This window comes from Phyllostomus hastatus, unplaced genomic scaffold (assembly GCF_019186645.2).
Source record: "Phyllostomus hastatus isolate PE091 unplaced genomic scaffold, TTU_PhHast_1.1 phas_scaffold_55, whole genome shotgun sequence".
Lineage (NCBI taxonomy): Eukaryota > Metazoa > Chordata > Mammalia > Chiroptera > Phyllostomidae > Phyllostomus > Phyllostomus hastatus.
The window spans coordinates 14,851,458-14,867,343 of NW_025334035.1; positions in this window are offsets into that span (position 1 = coordinate 14,851,458).

The window sequence follows — 15,886 nt, forward strand, 5'->3', positions numbered from 1 at the left end:
GAACAAAGGACTCTCTTTCTCTTTGGGGCTCTGGATGCTCTTGGCTCTCAGGCCTTTGGGCCTGTGGCCACCCGGCCTCAGGCTGCCCAGGGGCTTCCACCCTGATCTTCAGCTGCTCTTGCTTATGTCACCCTGCTTTGCCCTGAAACTTTGTCTTTTACCCCCTATTCTACCCATTCCTGTTCTCTTCCATGGGAACAGGCAACTAATAAACTGATTACATACTACTAGATTTGCTGATATGTAATTCTTTACATGCGTCAGCAAGAAGAACCAGATCTTTCCCTTCAACACTTTCACCTCTTTTCTTCCCAGCAAGGTCTCTTCTGCTTCCTAAGCCACATAGCAAAAGGGGGCACCCCGAAGCCACGTGGTCCCAACCTTTGCCTAAGGTCTCCCTGCAGCTTTCCTTCTTTTCTCTCTCATGTAGGCATTGTAACCAGAGGGAGTTGCCTCCCAATTATATCAGGGGTTGAAGTCACTCCCACCTCTCTGGCTCAAAGCAGGGCCACAGCTATTTACCATACCCACAAAGCCAGTTAAAAGTTACAGATATGTCAAATGACCATGCCAGAGGTTAGCTGCAAAACTGTTGCTATGCAAAACAGCCCTCAGTGGCCCTGCACCATGTGTCCCATCCTCCAGTTCAGACTTGTGGGGGTGAGGACATCCTATATATGTATATATATATATATATATATATTTAAATATAGATAAATATATTTAAATAAATAAATAAATATTAAATAAATAAATATTAAATATATATTTAAATATATATTTCCTGGACACCCTTAGTTCTAGACCCCATTACAAATCCTTATTTGGGCTCCCCCTGGCTGCCCCCTCTGTCAGTTGGATCCAGAAGGAGAGGTCTGCAGCCAAGCACTGAACTCTGCTCAGAGGAATTCCACCTCATTCTTTTTCACTGTTTGCATGGGCTTTTCTTTTGCTTTTTAACATTATTTTCTTTTACTTTAATTTTGTTCTTACTAGTTTACTATCTTTTTAAAATTTCAAATCTCATATTTTACTCTTCCCATTTCTTACTCCATTTTGTCTTCTTCTTTCCCTTTCTTATTTTCATTTTAAAATGAAATAAATGAAATACATCTTCATTTATTTTTTCTTTTTATTTGCCTCATTTCTTTTCCTTACTCCTATTATTTCTCCTCCCTTTATCCTCTCAAATGCATTTTTCTTTCCTTTAGTCATCTCATGTATTCTTTTCCTCTTTCTTATAATAATTGTATTCTCTTTCTACCTTTATTAATCTTTGCTCATTTGTTGTTGATATTGCTGTTGTTGATATTGATGTAGTTGATTATTCTTCAATTTTGTTCCTTTTTTTCAATATTTTTTGTATCAAATCTTGTATTTTACTCTTCCCTTGTCTTACTTCATTTTGTCTTCTGTCCTTTTTACTTTTGGTTAAACCAAAAGTTACATTTTATTTTTTCCCTTTCCTTACTTTGTTTCTATTCCCTACTCTTATTATTTCTCCTCCCACTATCCTCTTAAAATCACTTTTAGTTCCTTTAGTCATCTCATATTCTTTTTTACCTTTCTTATTCACTTTCCACTTTTGTTCATCTCATTTGTTGTCATTATTGCTGTTGTTGTAGGGGGTATTTTTGCTGGTGTGGGTTTTGTTTTCTGTGTTGTTTTGTTTTGTTCTGTTCTATCAGCACCTGTACCACAGCATAGGAGATCAAGGAAATTGCACCACTGAGTCCCACAGGACTCCTACCACAGAAGGCCACCCCACAAAGACAGGGAGTCAAAACAGATCAATCTAGACTTCTGGCCAAGATGGAGGCATAGGTAGACACACTGTACCTCCTCACACAATGAAAAGGACAGCAATAAATTTAGAGACAAAAAAACAACCAGAACTGACAGAAAATCAAACTGTATGGAAGTCTGACAACTGAGGATTTAAAGAAGAAACATTCATCCAGACCACTAGGAGGAGCAGAGATGGGCAGCCAGGTGGAAAGGACTCATGGCAAGGTGGCAGCTGGTGGACCCCAGGAGGTGGCTTATTGCAGACCAGGTAGTCCCATATTTGCATGCAGATAAACTGTGAGGAACAACTGGGGAGCGAGACAGACTATGTGACCCAGGGCTCCAGCACAGGGAAATAAAGTCTCAAAGCCTCTGACTGAAAACATCTGTGGGGATTGAGGTGGCAGAGGAAGAAACTTCCCAGCCTCACAGGAGAGTTCACTGAAGAGGCCCACAGGGTCCTAGAATGTATACAAACCCACCCACTCTGGAATCAGCACCAGAAGGGCCCAATTTGATTGTGGGTGGTGGAGCATGTGACTGAAAACCGGCAGAGACAGAGCAAGTGGCACTGTTCCCTCTTGGACTTCTCCCCCACATACAGCAGCACAATGCAGCGATGTGGGTTGCCCCACACTGGTGGACACCTAAAGCTCCACCCCTTACTATGTAGCAGGCTTGCTGAGACAAAAAAAAAAAAGGCCCAAATGAAAGAACAGATCAAAGCTCCAGAAAAAATACAACTAAGTGATGAAGAGATAGCCAACCTAAAAGATGCACACTTCAAAACGCTGGTAATCAGGATGCTCACAGAATTGGTTGAATTTGGCTGCAAAGTAGAGGAAAAAATGAAGGCTATGCTAAGTGAAATAAAGAAAAATATACAGGAAACCAACAGTGACAGGAAGGAAACCAGGACTCAAATTAACAGTTTGGAGCAGAAGGAAGAAAGAAACATTCAACCAGAAAGAAACAAGAATTCAAAAAAATGAGGAGAGACTTAGGAACTTCCAGGACATCTTTAAATGTTCCAACATCCAAATCATAGGGGTGCCAGAAGGAGAAGAGGAAGAGCAAGAAATTGAAAACTAGAGAGAGGAAGATGGCGGCATGGTAGGAGGGAGCAGATTCCACTTTTCCCTACACACGGGAGACAAACTAACCGATCTACGGAGGAACAGAGCAAAAAGCCAACAATATCACAACATTTATGAAAATAGGAGGTCAAAAATTGTAGTGGACATTGAAAAACCAGATGGTAAGGAGAATGCTTCAGGATAATAAGAGCCCAGGGATCAGCTCGGAGACCAGTGAGGTTGCAGCCCCAGGCCCAGCGCTCTGCATCTGCCTCAGGACACTCGGGAGAGAGTGGGGCCAACCACTCCCTCCCTGGCCAAACAAGGATTGAGCAGCACCGGGAGAGGCCTCCTTGCTTGAAGGCATAGAGAGGGGAGTGAGGACTGAGAGACAATTACACAGGGGCTGTGAGCACCCATGCATGACCCTGGGAAGAGTGTGTGCCCCAGACTGCATGACCAAGGGCAGCCTGGCCGCGCGCGCCAGTGCCCCGGAGAGAGTATGGTTTTGTGGAAGACCCAGACCTCACAGCCCTGAACAAGGAAAAGGCACTGGTGCTCTCCAGGATCCCTGATGCACAAGCCGTGAATTTGCGGGAAGTGCGCACCCCCTTGGCATCCCTGGAGCTCACACCGTGAACCTGGAAAAGGCATGGAAGCTCCGAGGGATCCCGGAGCCCTCGGCAGTGAGCTCCAGAAAGCATGCTTAGGAGCGCCCCAACCCACACCCAGGGCCCTGCGGAGAGGCACCAGACCAGCTCTTAAGAGACCACACTGCTAGCCCTGGGGGCAATACTCAAGAGGCTGACTGAGTTCTGATTGGGAAGGAAGAAAAGTGATTCCAATCGCCCCTCAGCCTGCTGAAGCCAGCAAGACCAGAAAAACTGGTTTGGCCGGTTAGAAACAAACAAGAGTTTTTTTTGTTTTGTTTTGTTTGATTGTTTGATTTTATTTTATTTTTTAAAGTAAATTTTTATTTTTTAATTCTTATTATTTTTATATCTCTCAATTCCTGATGCTTCTCTTTCTTTCACTCTAGTGTTATCCCTTCTTCCTTTCCAAATTTATCTCTTCTTCATTCCATCTTCTGCTTCTTTTCCTTCTTTTTTGTGAACCTGCAAGTCATTGCATATTTGTATTATCATTTTTTCATTACTCTTACATTTTTTACTTTAATAGTATTTTGGTATTCCTCTTCTTTCCGTATAGTCTTCTGTGCTTGGCTAGTTATATTGTATCATTTGATAGGTTTCCCCTGTTATCTCATTCATAGTGTATGGCTAATTTACTGTCCTTCATTTGTGTTCCATTAGTACACTACTCAAGGTTCTATACTCCCTATTCTTGTTATCTAGATCTCATAGATTCTGTCATATGATTGTTGCTCTAATATTACTGTAAATAAGAGCTATTCCATATTATTGTAAACACTACACAACACCCCCCCGCCCCCCAGACCTTAACCCACTTCACGGTTTCCTGAACTCTATTACTGGAGTGGTTAACTCTATTCTCTCACACACTACACCTATTTGCTATTCTTTACTCTCCCCCTACCTCAGAATCTGACCTCCCACAGCCTCACTGCTTTCTAGATCCAACTCACAATCCTTTCCTCCCCAACAAGAGTCTTATCTTCTTTCCATCCTTTCTAAAAAGTGGCTAGTGGGGTGGAATATCACAGTTAACACTATACATAGCCAAAGGAACTCCTATCTCTTCTCTACTGGCTGCTACTGTAAATATCATAGAATACTCTCTTGCTGTCTTAAACCATTTTGCCTTACCCCTCCAACTGATCACAAAAAAAGAGTAGGGGGAAGCTGTGAACACCAGGATACCCAAAGGAGACTGCACCACTGAATCTCACAGGTATTCTACCACAGAAGTTCACACCATAAACCCAGGGAGCAAGAACAGATCAATTTAAAAAACAAGAAGAGTCTCATGAACAATAAGAAGGCAAAGAAACAATCCCCAAATTAAGGGAAAGGAGGAAGCCTCAGAAAGAATGTTAAATGAAATAGAGGCAACTCAACTACCAGATATTGAGTTCAAAGAAATGATTATCAGGAAGCTTAATGAGCTCAAAATGAGCTACCAGAAATTACAGGGAAACTACAATGAACTCACTGCAACTATATCAACATGAAAAAGGAAATAGAAACTATCAACAAGGGCCAAGAAGAAATGAAGAATACAATTTCTGAACTGAAGAACACAGTAGAAGGAATGAAAAGCAGGATCAATAAAGTAGAAGATCAGATCAGCAAATTGGAGGACAAAGTAGAAAAAATACCAGGAAGAGCAAGAAAAGGAAAAGAGACTCAGAAAGAATAAAGAGGGATTAAGAGAAATGCAAGACAATATGAAGTGTAATAATATCCATATAATAGGGATACCAGAAGGAGAAGAAGAAGAGCAAGGGATAGAAAACCCTTTTGAAAAAGTAATGCTGGAAAACTTCCCTTATTTGATGAGAGAAAAAGTCACACAAATCCACGAAACACAGAGAGTCCCAATCAAGAGGAACCCAAAGAGGCCCACCTCAAGACACATCATAATTAAAATGGCAAAATTTCAAGACAAAGAGAACATATTAAAGGCAGCAAGGGAGAGACAGGAAGTAACATACAAGGGAGCCCCAATAAGGCTAGCAGCTGACTTCTCAATGGAAATGCTCCAAGCCAGAAGAGAATGGCAAGAAATATTCCAAGTAATGAGAACCAGAGGAGAACCAGAGGTCTGCAACCAAGGCTACTTTACCTAGCAAGGCTCTCAATCAACATAGAAGGCCAAATAAGGAGCTTCCCCGACAAAAGAAGTCTAAAAGAATACACTTCCACCAAACCAGCTCTGCAAGACATACTAAAGGGACTGCTTTAAGGAAAGGAAGGAAGGAAGGAAGGAAGGGAGAGAGAGAGAGAGAGAGAGAGAGAGAGAAGAGGGAGAAACACAGGAACATAAATGGCAATGAATAACTACTGATCAATAATAACCTTAAATGTAAATGGATTAAATGCTCCAATCAAAAGACATAGAATAGCTGAATGGATAAGAAAACATGATCCACACATATGCTGCCAATAAGAGACCCACCTCAGGATAAAAGACCTACACAGGCTGAAAGTGAAGGGCGGGAAACAAATTTCCAAGCAAACAGACAGGGAAAAAAAGCCAGGGTAGCAATACTCATATCAGACAAAATAGACTTCCAAAAAAGGAAAAAGAGAGACCCAGAAGGTCACTTCATAGTAATCAAGGGAAGAATCTACCAAGAAGACATAAACATTGTAAATATATATACACCCAAAATAGGAACAACCAAATACATAAAGAAATTCTTAGAGGACTTCAAGAAAGATATTGACAGCAACACAACTGTAGTAGGGGATTTTAACACCCCACTGTCAAAAATGGATAGATATTCCAAACAAAGTATCAACAGAGATATTGTGGCATTGAACAATGCCGTAGATGAAATGGGCTTAAATGATGTATATAGAGCCCTCCATCCCAGAGAAGCTAAATACACATTCTTTTCAAATGCACATAGAACATTTTCAAAGATAGACCACATGATAGGACACAAAACAACCCTCAACGAATTTAAGAAAATTGAAATCATACCAAGCATTTTCTCAGATCACAAGGGACTAAAACTTAAAACCAACCCCAAGGAAAAAAACCCAAAACACTCAAAATCATGGAGGTCAAATAGCATGCTATTAAACAATGAATGGGTCAGTAATGAAATTAGGGAAGAAATCAAAAAGTTTCTGGAAACAAATGAAAATGAATTAACAACAACCCCAAATTTATGAGATACAGAGAAAGCAGTTCTCTGACAGGGAAGTTCATAGCAATACAGGCCTACCTAAAAAAGATAAAAACATTTGAAACAAACAACCTAACCCTATGTCTACAAGAACTTGAGGAACAACAACAAAGACAGCCCAGAGCAAGTAGAAGAAAGGAAATAACCAAGATCAGAGCAGAATTAAATGACATAGAGACTAAAAGCACAATTCTAAGGATCAATGAATCCAGGAGCTGGTTCTTTGAAGATAAACAAAATTGACAAGCCTTTAAGCAGACTCATCAAGAAAAAAAGAGAACAAACAAACACAATCAGAAATGAAAGAGGAGAGGTTACAACTCATACCACAGAAATACAAAGGATTGTAAGAAATTACTATGAGGAACTGTATGCCAAGAAATTTGAAAACCTAGGTGAAATGGACAAATTTCTAGAAAAATATACTCTTCCAAAACTCAATGAAGAAGAAGTAGAAAGCCTGAACAGACCAATAACAGCAGATTAAATAGAAGCAGTAATCAAAAAACTCCCAACACCCAAAAGCCCTCGACCAGATGGTTTCACAGGACAATTCAACAAAGCATTTAAAGAAGAGCTAACTCCTGTCCTTCACAGACTATTCCAAAAACTCCAAAAAGATGGAAGACTCCCAAAATCTTTGTATGAGGCCAGCATCATCCTAATCCCAAAACCAGATAAAGACACAACAAAGCAAAAAAAAAACTTCAGGCCAATATCACTGATGAACATAGATGCTAAAATCCTCAAGAAAATATTGGCAAACAGCATCCAACAATACATTAAAAAGATCATACACCATGACCAAGTGGGATTCATCCCAGGGATGCAAGGATGTTTCAATATTCACAAATCAGTAAATGTAATACATCACATAAACAAAAGCAAAGACAAAAATCACATGATCATATGAATAGATGCAGACAAAGCATTTGATAAGGTACAGCACCAATTTATGATAAAACACTCAGTAAAGTGGGAATAGAGGGAACATTCTTCAACATAATAAAGGCCATATATGAGAGACCTACAGCCAACATCATACTCAATGGGCAAAAACTAAAATCTTTTCCACTAAGATCAGGAACAAGACAAGGTTGTCCACTTTCACCACTTCTATTCAATATAGTACTGGAAGTCACTGTCTACAGATGACATGATAGTGTATATAGAAAATCCTATAGACTTGGCCAAAAACCTACTTGACCTAATAAATGAATTTGGCAAAACAGCGGGATACAAAGTCAATATCCAGAAATCAAAGCCATTTTTGCACACCAACAATTAAACAGCAGAAGCAGAAATCGAGAAAAAAAAACCCTCCCATTTGATATAGCAAAAAGAAAAATAAAATACCTAGGAATCACAGAGGTAAAAGACCTGTATTCAGAAAACTACATAACACTGAAGAAAGAAATCAGGGAAGACACAAACAAATGGAAACATATACTGTGTTCATGGATTGGAAGAATTAACATCATCAAAATGGCCATACTACCCAAAGCAATGTACCCATTTAATGCAATACCTATTAAAGTTCCAATGGCATATTTCACAGACATAGAACAAACACTTCAAAAATTTATATGGAACCATAAATGACTCTGAATAGCTGCTGCAATTTTGAGAAAGAAGAGTAAAGTAGGAGGGATCACAATACCTGATACTAAAGTATATTACAAGGCCACTGTAATCAAAACAGCCTGGTACTGGCATACAAACAGGCACATGGACCAGTGGAACAGAACAGAGAGCCCAGACATAAACCCAAGTCTCTACAGTTAATTAATATTCAACAAAGGGGGCAGCAACATAAAATGGAGCTAAAATAGCCTCTTCAACAAATGGTGTTGGGAGAACTGGAAAGCTATGTGCAAAAAAATGGAACTCAAGCACCCACTTACACCTTACACAAAAATAACTTCAGGTGGATAAAAGCTTTAAATATAAGTTGTGACACCATTAAAGTCCTAGGAGAGACCATAGGCAGGAAAATCTCAGATATTTCACACAGAAACTTTTTTACTGACATGTCCCCTAGAGCAAGGGACATAAAGGAAAGAATAAATAAATGGGATCCCATCAAAATAAAAAGCTTCTTCATGGCTAAAGAAAACAGAAAAATAACTGTATGGGAAAACATATTTGCAAATGATACCTCGACAAGGGTTTAATCTCCAAAATATACAAAGAACTTACATGACTCTACTCTAAGAAGACAAGCAACCCTGTTAAAAAATGGGCAACGGGCTTGAACAGACACTTCTCCAAGGAGGACATACAGAGGATCCAGAGACACATGAGAAGATGCTCAATATTGCTAGCTATCGGAGAGGTGCAAATTAAAGCCACAATGAGATACCACTTCACATCAGTTAGAATGGCCATCATAAACAAAGCAACACACAACAAGTGTTGGAGAAGTTGTGGAGAAAAGGGAACCCTAGTGTACTGTTGGTGGGACTGCAGACTGGTACAATCACTATGGAAAATACTATGGAATTTCCTCAGAAAACTAAAAATGGATGTGCCTTTTGACCCAGCAATTCCACTGCTGGGACTATATCCTAAGAACCCTGAAACACCAATCCAAAAGAACCTATGCACCCCAGTGTTCATAGCAGCACAATTTACAATAGCTAAGTGCTGGAAGCAACCTAGGTGCCCATCAAAATGAATGGATCAAGAAACTATGGTATATTTACACAATGGAATTCTATGCAGTAGAAAGAAAGAAGGAGCTCCTACCCTTTGCAACAGCTTGGATGGAGCTGGAAAGCATTATGCTAAGCAAAATAAGCCAGGCAGTGAAAGACAAATACCATATCATCTCACCTTTAACAGGAACCTAAACAACAAAACAAAGAAACAAGCAAAATATAGTCAAAGACATGAAATAGAGGACAGGCTGACAGTGACCAGAAGTGAGAGGGGAAGTAATTTTAGGTGGGAATGGGAAGGGTTTACAGGAACAAATATACAGGATACATGCACAAAAACTAGGGCGGGGGGTGGAAATGGAAGGGAGGTAGGGAGTGATGGGTGGGTGGGCTGGAATGGGAGTAAAGGACAGAAAACTGTACTTGAACAATGATTAAAATAAAATTTAAAAAACCTGAAAACTTATTTGACAAAATAATGAAGGAGAACTTCCCCAATCTGGCAAAGGAAATAAGACTTCCAGGAAGTCCAGGAAACTCAGAGAATCCCAAAGAAGTTGGACTCAAGGAGGAACACACCAAGGCACATCATAATTACGTTAGCCATGATGAAAGATAAGGAGAGAATCTTAAAAGCAGCAAGAGAATAGGAGATAGTTACTTACAAAGGAGTTCCCACAATCAGAATATTGATTATATCACAGTCTCTCTTATGACTAAATTTTGCCACATGACTAGGTTCTAGCTAGTATGATTGGAGCACAGGTAATATATAGAGAAATGCCCTTTAAGGGACAGGGCTATGATTTTTCTTCCCCATTGCCCTTTTCTTCTTCCCCAAGGCTGCAGTTGAAGGTGATATTCTCCCACTTTATACAATGCAGACCTGGGCATGACTGACGGAGGGAGGAGACTGGATTCCAGGCCCCCGGAGTGACCATTCCAGCCCTAGACTTCTTATACTCAGACAATTTTAAAGTAAACTTTTATTTTGCTCAAGCTTCTTTTGTTTCATGTTTTTGTTAAATGTGGCTAAACCATAGTATAACATATATAGAAACCTGGAATAGGGGATGAAATCAAGGCCTGACTGCAGTGGCAGAGATGACAAGAAAGAGGATAGCTCGTCCTGTAATTGGAAGCAGGTAGGGGTGGGATTGGAGTTCAAATTACAGTTACAGGGAAAGGACAGCTCCAAAATATGGGGAAATGGGCAGGCCTTAACCATAGACCTAAAAATATAATAGGCTAAAGTATGCAAAATGTGCTAAAGGAGTGGCAGTGGGCTGGCAATCTGCAAAATTAGATATCTCTCCAGTGACCCCACATTCTAACCTAAACCTCAAAGGCCTTGTGGTTCTGTATTTTCAAACTGCAAGTCATAACCAAATAATGAGTCAGGAGGAGATTAACGATGATGGCAAAGAAAGTAGGAGTTACACTCACCTCCTCCCAGGTCCAAACTGCAAGTACAAGTAAATTATAGTACAATCAACCTGAATAAATAGTTGAAGACTAGCTCAACAGAAGGCTTATAACCAAGAATTTACAGAAGATTCCTCCTCAAGACTGGTAGAAAAAACAGAGGCAAAAAAGGTTGGCTCCACTCTCACAAGCTGTGGTTGAGAATCTGGAGGGATATCTCAACTCCAAAGATTCCCCCTTAAGGAGTCAGGGGTCTTAACTCCATGCTGGGCTCTCCAGCCCTGAGTACTAGAGCTTGGAAGAGGTGCCTACATTATACTTGACTGTGAAACAGCAGGGATTCTAGAAGTCTGCTAGGTAGGTAATCAGGTGCCCTCTTAAAAAATCAATGTGCAAAAATTGGTTCATGGCCACTCACACCAGGCTCTAGCAGACAGAGGGCAGGTCACAGCAAGCTGGAGTTGTGTGAAGTCAAACTGAGTTGTGTGGCTCTGGGAAGAGACCTGAAGAGTTAGTCACCAGGTTCCCTGTGCTGAATCTCTCTCCCATACACAGACACCATCTTTCCTGGGCTTAGCACTCTCTTCCATACTTTCTCAGCCTGGGGGAATGTACTTTCTCTACCCTCCCTATTCCTTGTCTGTCTACCCTGAATAGCTCACCCTCTGTGCAGGAGTCAGGTGCCTGAGCCCGTGGTGTGCTTTTTTTTCAGATCTTAATTTTATTTATTTTTCAGGTAGAAGATCAGATATGAGGGTTTTTAATTGTTATTCTATTATAGTTGTCCTAGTTTTTGCTCTTTGCCCTCCTCTGCCCAGCCCAACCCTCCCTGCTCCCATAGTCAATCCCAACACTGTTGTCCATGACATGAGTCATTCATAAATGTTCTTTGTCTAGTCCCTCCCCTTCCTGTCCACCATTATCACCCTCCCCACTCCTCTCTGGCCTCTTTAGTATGTTCCATGTTTCCATGCTTCTGGCTCATTAGTTTATTTTGTCCATTAGACTCTTCTTCTAACTGAGATCACATGGTATTTGCCTTTCACCAACTGACTCATTTCACTTAGCATAATAATCTACAGTTCAATCTAAACTCAAAATGGACAAAACACTTAAATATAAGTCACAGTACCATAAACATTTTAGCAGAAAATAGGCAGTAAAATTTCAGATATTCCATGTAGCAATATTTTTGCCAATATATCTCCTAGAGTAAGGGAAATAAAGAGAAAATAAATAAATGGGACTACATCAAATTAAAAAGCTTCTGCATGGCTAAAAAAACCATCATCAAAATGAAATGGGAACTGACTGTATTGGAGAACATATTTGCCAATGGTACCTTGGATAAGAGTTTGATCTCCGAAATATATAAAGAATTCAGATAACTCAACACCAGGAAGACAAACAATCCAGTTAAAAAATGGACAAAGGACCTAAACAGACACCTCTCCAAGGAGGACATACAGAGGGCCCATAGACACATGAAAAAATGCTCAATATCACCAGCTACTAGAGAGATGCAAGTTAAAACCACAATGAGATACCACTTCACACCTGTCAGAATGACTGTCAGTAACCAACAAACAAGTGCTGGCAAGGTTGTGGAGAAAAGGGAACCCTAGTACACTCTTGGGAATGCAGAGTGGTGCAGCCACTATGGAAAGCAGTATGAAATTTCCTCAAAAAATTAAAATGAAACTACCTTTCAATCCAGCGATCCCACTGCTGGGATTACAACCTAAGAATCCTGAATCACTAATTAAAAAGAACCTATGCACCCCAATGTTCATAGCAGCATTATTTACAATAGCCAAGTGCTGGAAGCAGCCTAAGTGCCCATCAGTAAATGAATGGATCAAAAAACTATGGTATATTCACACAATGGAATACTATGCAGCAAAAAGAAAGAAGGAACTCCTATCCTTTCTGACAACATGGATGGAATTAGAAAGCATTATGCTAAGTGAAAAAAGTTGGGCAGTGAAGGACAAATACCGTATGATTCACCTATAAGTGGACCCTAATCAACAAAACAAACAAATGAGCAAAATAGAACCAGAGACTTGGAAATAAAGAACAAACCTACAGTAACCCGAGGGGAAGGGGAGGGCAATAGTAGGGTAAAGAAGGGAAAGGGGCATGCCAAGGAACATGAATAGAGGGCTCATGGGCATGGACAATGGGGGGAAGTGATTGAGTTTGGGAGCTGGGGGGATGGGACAGGGGAGAGCAATGGGGAAAAAGGTGGAACAACTGTAAATGAACAACAATTTAAAAATCGCCAAAAAAATAAAGTAAATTATAGCAAGCATCTTCCCCAAACACAATTGTATAAAACTAGAAATCAAATACAAGAAGAAAACCGAAAAACACACAAACACATGGAGGCTAAATACAAGCTATCCAACGATGAATAGGTTAACAACAAGATTAAGAAAAAAACCCCAAAAGATACCTGAAACCAATGAAATGAAAACAGAACAACCCATGATCTATGGGAAATAGTATAAGCAGTCCAAAGAAGTAAATTTATATATTACAGAGCTATCTCAAAAAACAAAAAAAAAATCTCAAATAAACAATCTCACTTTAGAGCTAAAAAACTAGAAAACAACAGAATAAGCCCAATGTGCATAAAAGAAAGAAAATAATTGAGATTAATATGAGAGTAAATGAAAAAGAGTCTAAGACAACAACACAAAAGATCGATGACACTTAAAAGCAATGAGAGAAATTACTCATTACCAACAGGGAAACAATGTTATGATTAATAGCTAACTTTCCACAAAGAATGGCATTAGGACTTCCAGGCCCTGTTGGGCATGTGAGGTGTGTAGAAGTTGTCCTTTCATCCTAACAACAAGTAAAAAGCTGAACAAACTGAAAAATCAACCATCTTGTTTTAGATCCATCAGTTGAGGTCACAAGCACAACTGCTGCCCATCCCCCCACCCCCACCTGCACCATCAGAATGACAGGCAGGTGCACAGAATCACAATCTACTAGAGCAGAAGCCTGGGGTAGGAAAAGTTGACAAATTGCCAGAGGCTCAATGTGGACAGTCTGAGAGTTAAGAACTTCAGAGGGACCAGTCAACGGGAGGCCCACACCCTTGTGAGTTTTACCTCCAGGAGCTCTACCAGGCCTCACAGTGAATGCTGGAGAAAAAGCCCCTTGTGCTCTGGAGGAGGGGGAAAGTAACAATTTTGAAATATGTCAGAGCATCCTGTCCTGAATAAGGCCTCCCCTCTGGAGAAACTATTTTCTGAGAGCCTAACCTGCCTAAGGACAGGGAAACACCTAACTTACTATCTCCTTCTAGCCAACCTGTTCCACCTAAGGAGGAGGAAAAAACAAAACTGAGAAGAACTCATGAAGTTCACAGTCCACTGGCATAGTCTTACCAAAAGACTGTAAGACCTGACCATAGAACTATACAGGTCCCAGCAGAAGTAATGCCTGCTTGAGTGTGGTTGATAGGGAAATAACACTGGTATAATAATTTATAGTTTTAATTTGAATATTTCACTTAAAATGTCCTATGGTGTGCTTGAGTGTGATATTGTTGTTGCAGAATTACATGCTTATGATTTTGTAATAAAAGATTTTGCAATAAAAAGGGGTGTTATTTGTGCCAGACCCTGTATAAGGCTTCTTCTGCCCCTGCATAGCTAAAGGCTCATTTACTGCTTTTCTTTTTTTATTATATATTTCATTGATTATGCTATTACATTTGTCCCATTCCCCCTCCCTTTATTCCCCTCTGTCCTGCACAGCCCCTCCCACCCACATCCCCCACCCCACTCCCTCTTCAGTTCATGTCCATGGGTCATACATATAAGTTCTTTGGCTTCTATATTTCCTATACTATTCTTAACCTCCCCCTGTCTATTTTCTACCTACTATCTATGGTACTTATTCTCTGTACCTTTTCCCCTCTCTCTCCTTCTCCCACTCCCCTGCTGATAACTCTCCATGTGATCTCCATTTCTGTGGTTCTGTTCCTATTCCAATTGTTTGCTTAGTTTGTTTTTGTTTTAGGTGTGGTTGTTAATAACTGAGTTTGCAGTCATTTTGCTGTTCATATGTTTTATCTTTTTTTTCTTAGATAAATTCCTTTAACATTTCATATAGTAAGGGCTTGATGATGATGAAGTCTTTTAACTTGACCTTATCTGAGAAGCACTTTATCTGCCCTTCCATTCTAAATGAAAGTCTTGCTTGATAGAGTAATCTTGGATGTAGGTTCTTGCCTTTCATGTCTTGAAATACTTCTTTCCAGCCTCTTCTTGCCTGAAAAGTCTCTTTTGAAAAATCAGCTGATAGTCTGATGGGAACTCCTTTGTAGGTTACTGTCTCCTTTTCCCTTGCTACTTCTAGGATTCTCTCCTTCATTTCAATCTTGGGTAATATAATTATGATGTGCCTTGGTGTGTTCCTCCTTGGGTCCAACTTCTTTGGGACTCTCTGAGCTTCCTGGACTTCCTGGAAGTCTCTTTCCTTTGCCAGATTGGGGAAGTTCTCCTTCATTATTTGTTCAAATAAGTTTTCAATTTCTGTTTTTCCTCTTCTCCTTCTGGAACCCCTATGATTTGGATGTTGGAATGTATAAAGATGTCCTGGAGGTTCCTAAGCCTCTCAGCAATTTTTTGAACTCTTGTTTCTTCATTCTTTTCTGTTTGATTCTTTCTTTCTTTTTTCTGCTCCTCTTCATTGATTTGAGTCCCAGTTTTCTTCCCATCACTATTGGTTCCCTGTGCATTTTCCTTCATTTCACTTAGCATAGCCTTCATTTTTCATCTAATTTGCAACCAAAGTCAACCAATTCTGTGAGCATCCTGATCACCAGTGCTTTGAACTGTGCATCTGATAGGTTGGCTATCTCTTGGTTGCTTAGTTGTATTTGTTCTGGAGCTTTGATCTGTTCTTCCATTTGGGCCATTTTTTTTGTCTTGGCACACCTGAGCCATGAAAGGTTAAGTGCCTAAGGCAGGTTCTGCCGAAAGGACTGATACACTTGAACTGACTCGGAACGTGCAGGTAAAAATGCTGGAGTAACTCGTCCCAGTGTAAAAAGTCCACCTGCAGCCACACAA